We start from the raw sequence: 17,500 nt of genomic DNA, 5'->3' as shown, positions 1-17,500 counted from the left end.
GGACACAAGCTTCCCCTGCCTTACCGTCTCGACCCCCTCCCCTGAGCTTTAGGAAGCTGCTCGTGGGGCACGCCACCACCACAGTGGGGACCCGAGGGGACTCACCGCTGGGAGAGGAAAACGACACCACCGCTCGGCCTCGGGCATCTGACAGGCAACCCGGAGTACTCCAGGGGCACCACAGAGGACCAGGGGAGGCACGCTCACGCACCCGCAGGGATGCGAAGCATGGCAGCGAGGGAGGCCTCCCCCCACTTTGGGGAGGGACCGCTCGCAAGGCACACGCCAAGGAGGCAAAGCGAGAATGCCTGCTGCGTCCCAAAGGACCCAGGCCCCCCCCCCCGACTGACACCCGAAGGCAGCAGGGCGGGAGACCAGAGGTCAGGCTGGAGGCCGCACCCCTGCCTTCCCCCACACCACCCGCAGGTGGGGGAGGAGCAGCGAGGGGCCCGCGACAGAATGAGAGGCGCGGCCCAACTCACCATGAGCGGCCGTCCCTCACCTGGCGCGGCTTAAGCCCAAGCCCAGGAGAGCGCCACATCACCACATCGATCAGTCCTGGCAGAGCCAGGGAAGAGCCCAGAAGAGGGGAGGGAGGGAGGGAGGGAGGGAGGGCCAGCAAAGACAATCACCACGGGGGCCTGCTTCAGCTTCACCGGCCCCCCCTCCTCCTCCTCCTCCTCCTCCTCCCCTTCCTCTCTCAGGGGAGAGACAGCGGCTGACAACCCCGGGAGGGAGAATGCCTGACACGTGGCACGGAGCCAACAGGGTGGGGTTGTTCCAGCCGAGCCGCCGGGTGCCCGCAGCAGGGAGGCACACAGGGTAGAAGACCCCACAGGGCCACGCGCCCTGCCGCCCTCGGGTCAGCCAAAGACCGGAGGGGACACCGCAGCATGGGCCAGCTGGATGCACAAGCGAGAGCCGGCGCACAGGCCCAGGCGAGCGGCCCCCACGCGGGGTGCAAAGGGCAGGGTCAGGCCTTGGACAGCAGCCGAAAGCCCAAAGCCCCCCACGTGCATCCAGAGGCCCAAGGTCTCCAGCGACAGGCGCTGAAGAGGATCGTGTCAGCATCTACCTGGTGACAGAAAAGGCCTATTTCGGCCGCGAAAAATGTCCATGCCCAGCAGCGGGGCCCACCCACAGGACGTGGGGGTATCCCCGGAACCCCCATCCGGACACTTGTCCCCCAGCCCTGCCCTAGAGTCGCCAGACCCAGCGCTCTCAGGGCCATCTGGTCGACCCGGGGAGCGTGACCGCAAGGAAGGGACAGGGACAGGAAGGAGGTGGAGCCGGCCGGCCAGCCGGGGAAGCCCTTCCCGGCTTGCCCACGCGGGCAGGTATCGGTCTGTCCGGAGCTCCAGACGGGGACTTGGCTCCCCCAAAATCCAGGACACACCATCCAGCTCAGGCCGGTCCCCACCTCCCGACAGATCGACCGACCGACAGGGAAACACTCCGAGGGCGGGGGGGCGGGGGGGGGGGGAATGAGAGCGTGGGAAACGAAGTCTTGTCCAACGACCGGGACCCTACATGGGCACGCCTCAGGCCCAGGTGCACCCTTCCCGGCCACACCCGGGAGCAGGGGGCCGGCGGGGTACCATCCACCATCTCCGGATCCATCAGGACTTGGAAAAAAAATGTTTCCACGGAGGCGCCTCCGACGAACGGACCCCGCGAAGGAAGGCGCCGGGGCCCGAGCCACCCTTTCCGCTCCACCCCTCACGGCTTGTGCCGGTCTAGACCTCGTCAGTACGACTCCGCACGGGCCGGCGGTAGCCATCAGTCGGGGGGCAGGGGGGGAGGGACCCATGCCGGCATGACGACCGGGAAACAAGCGTGCCGGCCACCGAGCCTGTCGCGCCCTCCAACGCCCTCACAGCGCACAGCCCGGGCCGCTCCTCACTTCGGGGATGAGAGGCTGGAGGGACGGCGGGCGGGAGTCATTCACGCTCCAAAGGGCGACCCGGGACAAGGCCAGGCCACCCGAGCACAGGCAGTCCCGGGCGCCGCACACCCTCTCCCCTCGCTAGGGAGGCGGCCCGGCCCAGGCCTGGTCGGTCCCCGGGGCCGGAGCGGCAAGAGCGGATGCTGGTCGACCCGGCCAGGCGGCCCCAGAACCTGCCTGGGGAGCGCGGTGACAGTCACTCCCTCACAGGCCTGCACGCCCAATCTCCGGTGAGAGAGGGACACTCCCAGGCCTCTGAGCCACCGGAGCTGTCGCCGCCAGTGTCGCCAGCCTCCCGGAACTCTGACTCAGGCCGGATGGCTGAGTCACATCCCTCGCGAAGGTCCCCAAAGCTGCAGAGGGAAGGGACGATATAAAAGCGGACACTAGATGGCACGCGACAACCGCCACCAACGTCACCAGGACAGATCCGGAAGGCCGGCCGGCCGGCGGCGACACAACGACACAGCGCCGGCCACCCAAATGCCCGAGCTCTTCCCGGGGCCGAGGCGCCAGGCGTCCTGCACGACCGCGAGGCTTCCACTACGGAGCTGCCTCCTGGCAAGGCACTGCGTGGCGTGATGGCAGCAGATGGAAAGAGGGGGGCGGCGGCGGCGGCGGCGGCGGCGGCGGGGAAGGAGCTGGGAAGAGGTTCTCGCTGTTGCCTAGAAGGAGCCGCGCTCGCTCCCCCAAGCATGTCCCTTCCTGGGCTTGGGAATTCCAGAGAGAAGCCGGCGCGGTGAGGGTGGCACTAGCGAGAGAGATCTCAGGTTCCCCTCCACCTTCTCTTCTCTCCCCCACCCCCACCCCACCTCCCTGCACGGAGCTGGAGGAGGGAGGGAGAGAGGGAGGGCGGGAGGGTAGGCGGGGACTGGCAAAAACGAAACCCGGCAAGCTCTCGGAGAACGACAACGCAGGAGTCGGTATACCTGCCACCCTTACCGACGGAGACGGTCTGTCAAAAGCAGACAAGCAAAGCCCAGAAGCTTAGGAAGGGAGAGAAGGATACAGTCGATCCTAGGAAAGTGGAAATGAAAATCTCTCTCTGCATAGACTGAGACAAAGTCCAAAGAGAACAAATGGCTGCCTGGGGCAAATGCTCTGGTGGTCAGGTCATAGAAACATGGATTTCAGCATGACTGACCAACCACAACGGAGGGAAAGTACAACGCAACACTATGAGTGTGTGTGTATGTGTGGGGGGGTGAACTGAAATCTCATCCAAAACAAAACAAAACAAAACAAAAAAAGGAAAACAACCCCCCCCCCAAAAAAAACCCAAAAAACAACAACAGATGAAGAAGAAGAAGGAAGCCCACGACCAACAGGGTCAAGGCTCCTGCTTTCTCACCGCGGTGGCTCTGGTTGCCCCTGTGTGGTGCAGGTTCCATCTCTGGCTCAGGAAAAACTTCCACTTGCTGCCCGTGTGTGTGGCCAAAAAGTAAAACATAAAGCTGAAACAGGAGGGAGAGGGGGTGGAGAAAACCCGAAACAAACAATAAACTTTGCAAGTCTCAGGATTGCCATCCTGGGGTAGTGGAAACAAATCCGACCAGGAACCATGAGGTTGCAGGTTTGATCCCTGGCTCACTTGTTGGGTTAAGGATCTGGCATTGCCGTGAGCTGTGGTGTCTGTCACAGACGCGGCTCGGATCCCGCGTGGCTGTGCCTGTGGTGTAGGCCGGCAGGTAAGGCTCCGAACTGACCCCTAGCCTGGGAACCTCCATGTGCTGCGGGTGTGGCTCCCCCCCAAAAAAAAACCAGAAAGAGAGAGAGAGAGAGAGAGAGAGAGAAGGAAAGAAAGAAAGAAAGAAAGAAAAGAGAAAGAAAGAGAGAGAGAGAGAGAGAGAGAGAGAAAGAAAGAGAAAGAAAGAAAGGAAGGAAAGAGAAAGATAGAGAGAGAGAGAGAGAGAGAGAAAGAAAGAAAGAAAGAAAGAAAGAAAGAAAGAAAGAAAGAAAGAAAGAAAGAAAAAGAAAGGAGAAAGAAAGGAAGGAAAGAGAAAGAAAGAAAGAAAAGAAAAAGAAAGAGAGAGAGAGAAAAGAAAGAAAGGAAGAAAGGAAGGAAGGAAAGAAAAAGAAGGAAAAAGAAATCCATCTCGGAGTTCCCGCTGTGCCTAGGTCACAGCTGAGCCTCAAGTTCGATCCCTGGCACAGGAAAGGCAGTGCAGCAGGAAAAAAAAAAAAAAAAAAAGAACAACTCCATCTTGCTGGTTGGGCAGGGGAGATGCAATTGCCGGATGACATTCCACAACTCTGCCAAACTGGCAAAACCACGACGCACTTAGTACAGGAGTCATTGAAGACATGGATGTGAAAGCATCTTCTTGCTATCGATTCATTTCCCACAATCCCAGGAAGAGCCATTGGAACAGGGCTCCCATTCTTGGCACGATATCTTTTCTATGTGTGGGTGGACGCATCTTTTCTCATGGTTGTTTTCCTTTTGACCAAATTTAACTTCAGCCTCCACCATGTCATCTTTTGGGCTCTCAAGCCTGCCATGAGAATATGGTCACCAAAGTCCTCGCCCAGAGGCACCTTTGCCCACCACCAGTGCCGCCGTCTCCCCCCACCTCCTCCTCCTCCTCCTCCTCCTCCTCCTCCTCCTCCTCCTCCTCCTCCTCCTCCTCCTCCTCCTCCTCCTCCTCCTCCAACCCCCGCCAAGCACCCCCCCCCCCCACCCCGCTTTGTATTGTTCAGCTGTCTTGCACTGGTCTCTCACACGGTGGCGGTGTGGTCCTATGCATGATTCCCAACCACATTCAAGTGGACTTCCGGGATCATCATTTTCTGTTTCCTAACTGCACTTTCGTCGTTCTTAGGAGGTTTGCTTCCCTTCCCCCCCCACCCCCCCCCCACCCCGCGCGCGCGCACGCTTGGTGTTGAATCGGAGCTGCATCTGCTAGCCTGAGCCACAGCCACAGCAACGGCGGGATCCGAGCCACATCTGAGACCTTATGCCACAGCTCGCGGAAAAATGCCAGATCCTTAAACCCCTGAGCGAGGTCAGGGATCAAACCTGCCACCTCGTGATTCCTAGTCCGATTCGTTTCCGCCGCGCCATGACAGGAATTCCTTCCTGTGTTCTTTTGGGTCATGGTTGTTTCCAGCTCCACAGAATTCCTCCCCGTGCTCATGTGACATCTGGGATGTGGCGGGTTGGGGGGGGGGGGGCAAGGTTTCGTTCCCCTACAGTCATGCCTTGAAAAAAGTCGTGTACAACGTTTCACATTCCAGATCCAGAAGCTGAATCCGCAGCCGGTTCCATCTCATGAAACCGATCTCCCAGCCCAGGAAAACCAAAGGTCGTGGTTGGAGCCCGTGATAAACCCCAGGTCTGAGTCCCGAGCACTGCTGCTCAGGGAAGATTTCGAGGTGTCAGGGTCCAAGGATCCTCCTGGGCACTTGGAAATGTCTCCGATGTGTGCAGGCAGGCATGAGGATGAGAAGGGGCTAAAGAGGGGCAGAGGGTGGTGATCTCTTGTCGGTGGATGTCAAGGGTTGGCGCTTCCTTTTGTGGATCTCCCGGAAAAGTCAAATGTGGGAGAAAAACTGGACCCGTGAGTTCGAGGAGAGGGATGGCCAGAGAAAACCAGAAGAATTCCATCTGCCGACCATTGGGTAGGTAGGAGGGCAAAAACCGAAACCTCGAGCATGACATGAACAGAACCACATGCTTCTAGCCACCCATAAACCCCGTAAGATAAGATCGTTTCTGCTGAGATACCCTCTCCCTCCCCCCACCCACCCAGGGCGAAGGATCCCTGGGTGGTGGCAGAGGGGCGGCAGCAGTCAGTGGCAGTGGCGGCGGGCATGGAACTTCCACAGGCCCTGGGGACACACCCCCCGCCCCCAGAAACCCCTAGAAGCTTGGAATTCTGATGTCTGTGGTGTGATGACCATAAACACTGGCTTTTGTGCCATGTCTGCTAGAAGATATGGTTTCCATGACAAATAAAGTGATTTTTAGCAAGTTTTTCTCCACTTGAGATGTATTGAAAATACGTCTTCATTCAGGGGGAGGTAGGTGTAGGTGACAGACGTGGCCGCTCAGCTCAGATCGGGTGATCTGGCAGGGCATAGCTCTGGCTGAGGTGCAGGCCAGCAGCTACAGCTCCGATTCTTCGACCCCTAGCCCAGGGAACTTCCATATCCCAAGGGTGCACTCCTAAAAAACAAAAAACAAAATGAACAACACACAAAGAGGGAGCATCTCATCGATGGCAGACCAAATTCCAATGTATATGTATACGTGTACATAGGTATGTACGTATGGATGTGTGTGTGTATGTGTATATTATCGAGAGAGAGAGAGAGAGAGAGAGAGAGAGAGAGAGAGAGAGAGAGGATTTTTTAGAGCCATAACTGTGGCATACGGAAGTTCCCAAACCAGGGTTCGAACCGGCATACATGGATACTAGTCGGGTTTGTTACCACTGAGCCACAACAGGAACTCCCCACATTCCAATATTTAATGAGAAAATACATTTTTGATGCTTTAGGCAACCCTGCAAACACCCTTATTTAAGTGACTGGACTTAACAAAAAGGAATCCCTAGCACCTAGTAACAGAACAAAGATAAAGAAACACAAGGCAGGAATTCCCGTTGTGGCTCGGTGGAAACGAACCCGACTAGCATTGACCCCTAACCTGGGAACCTACAAAATGGCACATGTGAAGCCCTAAAAGAAGACTACACACACACACACACACACACACACACACACACACACGGCACAGACAGATGCGAAAGGAAAAGAAAAGGAAGGAAAAAAGAAAAGGGAAGAAAGAGAGAAATGAACAGGCAGAGCAAGCCATTGTGAATGATCTCTAGGGACAGATATTTTTCTCCAAGCATAATTTTATTTTTCCCCAAGTGATACCAGACCTTCTCTCTCTCTCTCTCTCTCTCTCTCTCTCTCTCTCTCACACACACACACACACACACACTCTCCCTCCCTCTCTCTCTCTCTTTGAAAAAATTTATGTATTTAGTGGAGTTCCCATTGTGACTCAGCAGGTAGGAATCTGACTAGCATCCATGAGAGTGCTGGTTTGATCCCTGGCCTCGCTCAGTGGGTGAAAGATCTGGCATTGCCCTGAACTGTGGTGTAGGTTGCAGACACAGATCGGACCTGGTGTTGCTGTGTCTGTGGTGTAGGCCAGTGGCTCAAGCTCTGATTCCCTAGCCTGGGAACCTCCGTGTGCCGTGAGTGCCACCCGAAGAAAGCAAGGGTAAAAAAAAAAAAAAAAAAAGAAACATAAAAACCTGGATTGGGGAGATCCCATTGTGGCTCATTGGTAACAAAGCTGAGGAGCACCCACGAGGATGCAGATTCGATCCTGGGGTGGGGGGGTGGGGTGCTGGTGCTGGTGGTGCTGAGGTGTGTGCGTGTGGGGTGATAAATAGGTTACCTCTGGCTTCTGGGGGGTGAGAGTCAGCATGGTTTTCCTGCACCTGCTGCTCCTGGGCAATTATTTAGTTTTGGTTTCTTGTTCCTTTGTTTTTGTGGTCCTGCATTGTGGTGAGTACTGGTGTAAGTGGCAGGTTCCTATTTGATCCGACATTTCTTTGGCTCTGGTGTCGGTTGACAGCCATGGTCATGACTGGTGGTGGCTGTTAAGTCTCCAGGAGTTCCACGCAACATTCTGATTGTCTTTCTTCCTTGGGCTTTGGCTGCAGCCTCCCCCTACCCCCTACCCCCCCCCCCCCCCCGCATCATATGGAGGTTCCCGGGCTAGGGGCCGAATCAGACCTACAACTGCTGGGGCGTATGCCACAGTCACAAGCACCATCATATCCAAGCTGCGTCTGCAACCTACACCGCAGCGCAAGGTGATGCCACCAGATCCTAAACCCACTGTGGAAGGCCTGGGATCGAACCTGCAACCTCATGGTTCCTGGTTGGATTCCTTTCCACTATTCCACGACGGGAACTCCTGGGCTTTGGCTTTTGACAGGTGGAGGGACACAGCTTTCTGAAACGGTGGGGCCAGGGCAAGGCATAGAAACATAAGATGGATGTGAGCCTGCGCCTATTCTTTTCTCGTGTGCTGGGAAGATAAGGTGGCTCTTGCCAGCTGGGATTTCATTTCCCCACAAACGATCAGGCTCTTAAGGTATCAGGCAGGGAAGAGGGAGAGTCAGAGTTCCCATTGTGGCTCAGTGGTTAATGAATCTGACTAGGAACCATGAGGTTGCAGGTTCCATCCCTGGCCTTGCTCAGTGGGTTAAGGATCCAGCATTGCCGTGAGCTGTGGTGCAGGTTGCAGATGTGGCTCAGATCCCGCGTTGCTGTGGCTCTGGTGTAGGCCAGCGGCTACAGCTCCGATTGGACCCCTGGCAGGGGAACTTCCATATGCCGCAGGAGCGGCCCTAGAAAAGGCAAAAAGCCGAAGGTGGGGGGGGGGGGGGGACAGAAGAAGAGTGAGAATCACGGTCGGAAGAACATGGGGAAATCGGTGCTAGGTGCCTGGGTGTGTGAGTTCACACGGAATGCTAACCCAGACCCCTGGCCAGCCACATTTGGGGTATCTATCAACTTGACTCTCCACTCTCCAGCTCACCTGGGTGGTGCTGCCCTGCCCTGCCCTGCTCATGTAAGACCTGGCTCCTCCAGGGATGGCTTTGCACCAGAGGGAGACGGGGCAAAGTCACTGAGCTTAAGGTAATTTCTCCAAGAGAGACTCTGGGAGAAGGAGACCAGCTGGGTTTCTGTGTGTTCATTTTTCTTCCTGTCTGCTTGTTTGGTGCAGGCCAGTCCATGTGCCGAGACATTCAGAAACTCTGTACTAGCTGAGACTCAGACCTTGTTCCGAAATAAGCAAAGGGACTTTGAGCTGGGATCACTCCCTGACAAGTAGCTAGCAAAGAAGTTTCCCGTAGCTCTCAGGCCCCATCCCCGCCCTCAGGCGGGTGGGCGTGGGGAGGGGGTGGGGGGGGAGGGGAGGGGCTCGTTCAGGCAGGCAGGCAGGCAGGCAGGCAGGCAGGCAGGCAGGCGCTGGTTCATTAGTCCCGCACCCCCCCACTCCCGGCCCCAGCTGCCCGCCCCACCCCCCACCCCCGGCCGCCATCCCTGCTGCGCCGCCTCTCGCTTCCCAAATCGCCTGGACTCACGCCCGGGAAGGGGGGGAGGGGAGATCAGGAAGATCCAGGCCTCAGGGCCTGGGTTCAATCACTTCATTCAAATGCAGAAACTCTCCAGTCAAGTCAGAGGTGGTGACTTTTCCTGGAGCTTCTCTTTAGGGAAAGTGTTTTTTTTCCCCTCTTTCCCCAATTTCCCTACCCTCAGGCTGCCCCTCGCAGACTGCATGGAGGGGGGTGGGGGAGGATGTGTGCACGAAACTCGCCTCGTGTCAGGCCAAAGGAGCCCCCGCCATTTCCCAACCCGGGAAACCCCGCAAAACTTCTGGAGCATGTTGGCCTTGGTGTGGGAATGGACATCTTCACTTGCCATCTTCCTTTGCACGAGGAGGAGATTTTCATCTCCTGCTGTCTGGGGGCCAGAAAGGAGGGCCAGAGTGTCCCTTTGGTGTGGGCCGGTCCTTAAGTCATTTTACCTCACAGGAATCACCCACACAGGGCATGGAGACACGTTTGGGGTCCGCCTCCTCCGAAACGTCCCGGGAAACCTCACGTGTGAAAAACTGAGCTGGGGAGGTCCCATCGTGGTGCAGAAGTGGAAATAAATGCAACTAGGAACCATGAGGTGGCAGGTTCCATGCTCAGCCTCGCTCACTGGGTTACGAATCCCACGTTGCCATGAGCTGTGGGTAGAGGAGAGTGAGAAGGAGAGGGAGGGAGGGGGAAGGGAGAGATCCTCCATTTATGGAACTGGTTTCCTTGTTTTGAGATGACGTCGCTTTGGTGAAACAGTTGTCAGATGGCCTCTCAAAAGGCGGTGATGTGGATGGGCTCCCCGAACCAGGCCCACAGAAACCAAAGGAACGAAGGGGTTAATCCTTGGAGCCAGAGTTCCCTCCTCTGAAACTGAAACCAAGCTCAAGCCCGGGAGTGCTGGTGTGTTGGAGCCAGAGACATTGTTACAGCTAAAAGCTACTTTGAAATAGTCTCCATTAGGTTATGGCTTGCCTTGGCCCACGAACTTATGACTAATGACTACTGTCGAGTCAGAGTTGTAGTGAACCTGGTGTTTTCTCTACCCTTGAAACACTCCCTAAGGATTGCGCCCCCCCCCCCACCCCGTGGATGAGCAATCTTCACTCCGGAGAGAAGGTCAAAATGCCATAACCCCAAAGACACTAGAAACATTCCATGGACCACCTGACTCCAGCCTTGATGACTTTGAAATGGTCTATCCTAATCTCCTATCCAGGGAGAATGCAAGCACCCTGATGCTTCTAGACAGCTCCGCCACCCCCATGCCCACCATTAAGCTAAACCTATAGAACCCCTTGCTATCCCCTCTCAAGGGAGGACACAGTTTTGAGGTCCTTAGCCTGCTGTGGCCTCCTTAGCCTGGCAAAGCAATAAAGCTGTTCTTTATGCTTCACCCAAAACTCTGTCTCTGAGACTTAATTGGAGCTGGAGTACCAAGGCCGGTTTGGGCTGCCAAACTTTCCTGGAACTTTCAAACTGTTACATATGAAGAACGGAGCCGGTGACTCTGTGTGTGTGTGCGTGTACGTGTGAGAGAGACACAGAGAGACAGACAGAGACAGTGAGTGAGACAGAGAGAGACAGAGGGAAGAGAGAGGGAGAGGGGAAAGTCCCTTCAGTCTTTTGTTTTCTCGGTTTGTTTGTTTGTTTGTTTGTTTTGTCTTTTTGCCATTTCTTGGGCCGCTCCCATGGCATATGGAGGTTCCCAGGCTAGGGGTCGAATCGGAGCCATAGCTGCCAGCCTACGCCAGAGCCACAGCAACGTGGGATCTGAGCCGTGTCTGCGACCGACACCACAGCTCACGGCAACGCTGGATCCTTAACCCACTGAGTGAGGGCAGGGATCGAACCCACAACCTCACGGTTCCTAGTCGGATTCGCTCACCACGGAGCCATGACGGGAACGCCCCTTCAGTCTTTTGAAAGGCCCCTCTGAGAATGCCGTCAGGTGTTGGGGCCAACTTTCCGAGGGGCTCTTAGAGAAATGAACACAGGGTGATGGTTTCACTCTCAGAGACCATTTCTCTGATGTGTTCATCGAGGGACTCCACGGGCTTCCGTTTTCAGGGCCTCGGGACAAGCGATACGTGTTCTCATCCGCAAGGATGCCAGGTCCAAAGGGTGGGAGAAAATGGGAAACGCTGATGAAGAGAGTTGTAGCCAGAGATGGAAGGCAACTGGAAAAACTTCAGGATCCAGTCCAGTTTTCCAGCCACTGAGTTTCTGATTTCTGGAAGGATTTGGGTAGGGAGGAAAAGGTCAAGGATTCTCCATCCCTCTGACAGAGGTATAAGTTACAAAGTAGATGTACAACTTTTGAGAAAAAAACGAACAAACAAAGAAACAACCAAACAAACAATTTTTGTCCCTTTGTCTTTATCAGGAAAAGTGAAAGATGGAGAGAGGGAGGGAGGGAGGGAGGGAGGGAGGGTGGGTTGGATGGATGGATGGATGGATGGATTTGGGGGGCGGGGAGAAGATTCTTAGATCCTAATGACCCAATGCTTTCTCTAGTCCTGGGCCTTTAGGTGATATATCTATATCTATATATCTATATCTATCTGTATACACACACACACACACACACACACACACACACACACACACACACGTAGTTATTTTCTGTTTCTAGGGCTGCACCCATGGCACATGGAGGTTCCCAGGCTAGGGGTCCAATCGGAGCCGTAGCCACCGGCCTACACCAGAGCCAGCACAACGCGGGATCCGAGCCCTGTCTGCGACCTACACCAGAGCTCACGGCAACACCCGATCCTGAACCCAACGAGCGAGGCCAGGGATCGAACCCGCACCCTCAGGCCTCCTAGTCGGATTCGTCCAGCCATGACGGGAACTCCTACATATGTATATAGTATGCATATAGTATATCTTTTTTTAATGCCCACGCCCCAGCCCTATGGAAGTTCCCAGACTCACGGTCGAATCAGAGCTGTAGCTGCGGGCCTACCCCACAGCCACAGCAACGCGGGATCCTTAACCCACCAAGCGAGGCCAGGGGAGGGATCGAACCCACATCCTCACGGATCCTAGTCGGGTTCATTACCGCTGAGCCCTGATGGGAACTGCAGGGGACATCTTTTTTTTTTTTTTTTTTTTTTTTTTTAAGATGTAAGTTTGTTGTGGTTGTTGTGGTTGTTGGTTGTTGTTGTTGCTTTAGCTCGGCATACAGTGGGCTTGCTTACAATGTTGTGTTCGTTTCAGGTGTACAGTCAAGGGGATTCAGTGATCCATCTACATCCATCTATCCCTCCGTTCTTTTTCAGCGTCTTTTCCCCTCTAGGTGATTCCAGAATATTGGGCCATTCCTTCCTTGTGGGTGGGAACACCAGCGTGAAAAAAAACCATCACGGGGGAGTTCCTGTCGTGGCACCATGGAAGCGCATCCGACGAGGAACCTTTGCAGGGAAGGGTGTGGGTTCGATCCCTGGCCTCGCTCAGGGGGGCGGTAAGGATCCGGCAGGCAGTGCCGTGAGCTGTGGTGTCGGTCGCAGACGCGGCTCGGATCCCACATGGCTGTGCCTGTGGCGTAGGCCAGCAGCCGTAGCTCCGATTCAACCCCTCGCTTGGGAACTTCCATATGCCACGAGGGCAGCCCTAAAAAGCAGAGGGGGGAAAAGAAATCATGAGGGCGGGGGAGAGGGATCCATGAGGAGGATGGGATGAACATATACACACACAAAAGAGTCTCTATCCAATAGACGACGAACAGGGACCCCTACGCCACCTTCTGGAATCCAAACGCCAAAACCACAAAGCAGAGTTCCCGCCATGGCGCAGTGGAAATGAGTCCGACCAGGAACCATGAGGTTGCAGGTTCGATGCCTGTCCACCTCGCTCAGTGGGTAAAGGATCCGGTGTTGCCGTGAGCTGTGGTGTTGGTCCCAGACGCGGCTCGGACCTGGCATTCCTGTTTCTGTGGTGTAGGAGGTCAGCAGCTAAAGCCTCCGATTCGATCCGTCATCTGGGAACCTCCATATGCCGTGGGTGTGGCCCTCAACACACACACACACACACACACACACGCACGCACGCACGCACGCACACACGCACACGCACACGCACACGCACACACACACACACTCTGGAACCCCCTAAATGGGAGAAAACCGGACACAGTAGTTTTTTAGGGGTCCAGTCTCTGTGACAGGTGAGGATATCAGGCTTGCATCGAGGGAGGGAAGGCTTCACCCCACGCAGAAAACACACCCACCTACCCACCGACCGACCTTCCTTCCTTCTTTCCTTCCTTCCTTCCTTCCTTCCTTCATGAGAGAACAGTTGGATGACCCATCCTAAGTGTCGGTTGAATGAAGTCTAGTTACCAGGGTTCAGAGTGGGGGAGGGAGAGGGGTAGGAAGTCTGAAGCCTCTGGCGACTCTCCGAAATGTTCTCCCCCCAGGGTGACAGAGCCAGCAGGTCAGGCACTGCCTTCTCTAGAAACCTTCCTGCCCATGTCCAAGGGGGTGTGGGGGGTTGGGGGTGTGGGGCAGGGAGTGGGCCAGGGAGCCTGGAGAAACCCAGACCACCAAGCGGCCATTCTCCCATCGCCCCGACTGTTTGTTGAATGAACATAATGGACGTGATCCAAGTCTGCCACGCCGCCGCCGCCGCCGCCGCCGCCGCCACCACCACTTTCTCCATCATCTCCCCCACCCCCTTGCCTGCAGCCATCTTTGAAAAGGCTGCTGTTGTGGCTGCCTTTGCATGAAAGTGAGTGAGGACCCCTCCCTAATACGGAGTGTTTCAGTCCCTGGTGTCTCTGACAGCTCGCTCATGTATTGGTTGTGAACCATCTTGCCTTGAGGATTTGGAGGATTCGTGAACATTGCAGGAGCCATGGGAGCAGTGAAGTCCTTATCGCCAACCCGACACCCCCCCCCCCCAAATTTCGTGGCAGGGAGCACACTTTTCTTTCACCCAAGAGATTTATTTCCTGCTTTCTGAAGAGAGAAGGAAAGGAGGGTCAGAATGGTCCTCTGGTGTCTGGTGTCCTGTCCCTTTCATTGCACACACTCCTAGTGCCACTGCGGGAGGCACGTTCGGGGCGCGGGGTGGGGTGGGGGTGGGGGACCTGCTGCACGCACCCGCCCCTCACTTTCAAATGCGAAACTCAAGGAGGATGTGAATGTCCTCCATGCCACCGATCAGGTGAACGGGATGGCTTTCTAGGGAAATCCTGGTGTTTCCTTTCACTGCCATGACGAACACCCAGAAACAACCCTGTAAGTTCATACAACTTTGTCAGTCAACTGTATTCCAATAAAATGAAAAAGCAAGACACAGACACACCCACACGCACACACACACACACGCGCGCGCACACACGCACCCCAACCCAGAACCAAACACCCTCTCCTGAAATGGGGGGGCGGGCCCACCGGAGAATGAGCAAGAGAATTCCAGAGTCGGTAGGAAAGTGTCATCTGCAGCGGTGTGAAAAACCCCAAGCTCTTTTCTTCCTGTCAAGGTGAATAAACTTTGTTAATGGGAGTGGGTGCCCTCAGTGTGCCCTCCGAGAGGAAAGGCAGGGAGCATTTTCTCCCTGAAGAGCTTAGTGCTGTCATAGCACTGACGGACAGGATGAACGATCGGTGAGAGGTGGCAGCAGCAGTGGTGGCCGCCTGCACTGCCTGGGCGGATTGGAAACATAGACGAGCCACCAAGACTGCGTGTGACACCCCCGTGGGCCACCCCCCCCCCCCCCCGTCTGTACAGTGACAAGAGTCCTTTGGGGGAAAAGGGAGGGTGGGTGCTCTTCCAGTGTGTCTGTCTGCATTCACCAGGTGTGGGAGAGAAGACAGATGTTTGTTTCCACTATCGTTCGGAGGACTTGCCCAAGAGTACCACGTCCCCCCAAAGATAGCACCGGAAGAGAGATGCACGAGGTTTCTGAATGCATGCCGTGGGTGCTCCAGGCTGCCTCCAGGCCGCCCCCTCGCCCTCGCCCTCCCCCTCCCCCTTGCCAGAGGCAGACGTTCCTTGAAACAGCTGGCTTTGAACTTGGGCTTCTAGAGGAAGGTTTTTCTCCTGCTTTCAAGACGGGAAGAAGAGGGTGTCCGTCTCACATCCGTCCTTTCCAGAGGGCCCTGGATTCCAGATCCTCCACATGCCAGCGCCAAAGCCGAAGCGGTCGGTCTGGGGGTGCCCCATTCGGGTTCCCTCCCCACACACCTGCACGCGCGCGCGCACACACACACACACACACACACGCACGCACCGGGAACAGTGTGATCTCCCACGCCCCCGAAAAGCTTCAGAATGGCCTCAGTCCGAGGCAGTAGACCTATGTATGTCCTCACACCTGTTCAAATAATGTCTGCCCTCAGCCCCACCATCCCCTGCCTCTTTTAAGGACAAAGGCACTGTAGGTTTCCCTGGGGAAGGGAGACTCCATGGCATGTAAATCACAGTCTTAAGGAAAAGGATAATAGCATATGCCGGGGGGGGGGGGGGGGGGGGGAGAAAGAAGGGGGGGGAGGGGGGGGACCCGCGGTGGTGTGCTTGTGAGGGAGAGAGACAGAGACAGACAGGGAGGGACGGAGGATAGGCAGACAGTGAGAGGCAGAATCAGAGGGAGAAAGAGGAGGAGGGGAGAGAGACAGAGAAAGTGAAACAGAGCTAGGTATAGAGGACGCTGTGGCTGGGTCGGATTCTGCGTGTTCTCAGTGAAGTCGTCCTAAGGCCTCTGGAGGTCCAGATCACTGCTTGGGGCCGGAAGTCTGTCTGCCCTTCCCTACCCATCTGAAGAGCTGTGGTTTGGGCTTTCCAGCCGGGAACCCCTCTTTCTGCCTCTTTGTCCAACACACAAGGTTCGTGGGACCCAGAAATCCCATTCTGAGAGCACCCTAGGAACAGTCCTTTCCATACGGCGCAGGAGGCCCCTGTGCCAAGAGATCCAAAGTCTGGAGCCTCTGTTCTCCCCCCCCCCCCCCCTTCCCTCCACGGACAAAATCTTGCCTTGTATTCCTTTTTTTCTCAGGGACTCTGAAGGACATGTATCATTGTACAACCATGGGGAAGATGCTTCCATTCCCTCTGGAATGATGGATGTGGTCGCATGTCTCAAGGAGGCTCCAATTCTTTGAGCAGGACTCCCGATGGTGCCATCCCATCGTCCCTCCCCTCCCCTCCCCTCCGGCTCGCTCGGTCACGGTTCCCCTCCTTTTTCCTCCCCTCCAGGTTATCTTCAGGTCTGCCGCCCACTTGTAACTCCTCCCCCACTTGGAAGTGGCCTCTTCCGGCCCCGAACTTGGTCGTCCCAGGCCCACCCCGGGAGCCATCTGGCGGACCTTTTCGGAGACTATAAAAAGCAGCCTACGGCAGGGGGCGTCGCAGGACCAACGAACGCATCGGGATGGATCGCTGTGTGGCGACATGGATTCTCCAGGCAGGGCAGGCATAAGGCCTGGACTCTTTCCTCCTGGAGCCCATTTCTTCATCCGTGGCCTTGAAGACGAACCACGCCGACCACGGACCGTGGACCTTGGCCTTCACCTTTCATTTCCGAACGGCAGCCAGGGCATCCATTGTCACCACCGCGGAAAAGGTGTCCACAAAAAGGACAGGTGAGCACCTCCATGGCATGCAGTGTCATCGCCACCCCCACCCCGGCTTTAAAGGGTCCTCTTTCAAGTAATCACGTTGCCACAGCTGGGACTTGGATCGGATCCCTGGCTCCGGAACCCCATATGACCTGGGGCCGGCCAATGCATCCCTCCATAGCGTCCTAAATCCGTACATCGTTGATTCAGGACTTTCCCTCGTGGCACAGAGGAAACGAATCTGACCAGGAACCATGAGGTTGCGGGCTCCATCCTTCGCCTCACGCAGGGGGTTGAGACGAGGCTCAGATCTGGCACGGCTGCGGCTCGGGCGTAGGCCAGCAGCCGTAACTCCAGTTCGACCCCTAGCCTGGGAAGCTCCATAGACCGTGGGTGCGGCCATCCGAAGACCAACAAGAACCTCCTCACCGTCCTAATACAGGGACAGCAACGTTGTCACGGCAAGGGCGGCGGGGCGGCGCGGGCCAAATAAAATGCTATGCACCCAAGTGTTTGATTTCAATAGAGAAGAAAGAAATCACTAGGCCAGAGGGGAAGCTCAGAAAACATCGAACACAAAACGACACACCCTGTCCGGGAGACTCAGGCCCCGGAGAGAGGCAGTCAACGCGGTGCAGACACGACCCCAGCGAGTGAGTTGGCAGAGACGGACGGGCGGCCCCGGCATCAAGACAACCCCAGGGATCCCATCGAGGGCCACACGCACCCGGGCCCGAGTCGGCCGGGAGAGCTGGTCGACCCCGCGGGCCCTCGGACCCGGGCCCGAGTCGGCCGGGACAGCTGGTCGACCCCGCGGGCCCTCGGACCCGGGCCCGAGTCGGCCGGGACAGCTGGTCGACCCCGCGGGCCCTCGG

This window comes from Sus scrofa, chromosome 8 (genome assembly GCF_054392235.1).
Source record: "Sus scrofa isolate SSC_HxYL_T2T_F1_AM1 chromosome 8, Sscrofa_HxYL_maternal_Yorkshire_Landrace_v2.0, whole genome shotgun sequence".
Classification (NCBI taxonomy): domain Eukaryota; kingdom Metazoa; phylum Chordata; class Mammalia; order Artiodactyla; family Suidae; genus Sus; species Sus scrofa.
This window is presented reverse-complemented; position numbering follows the sequence as displayed.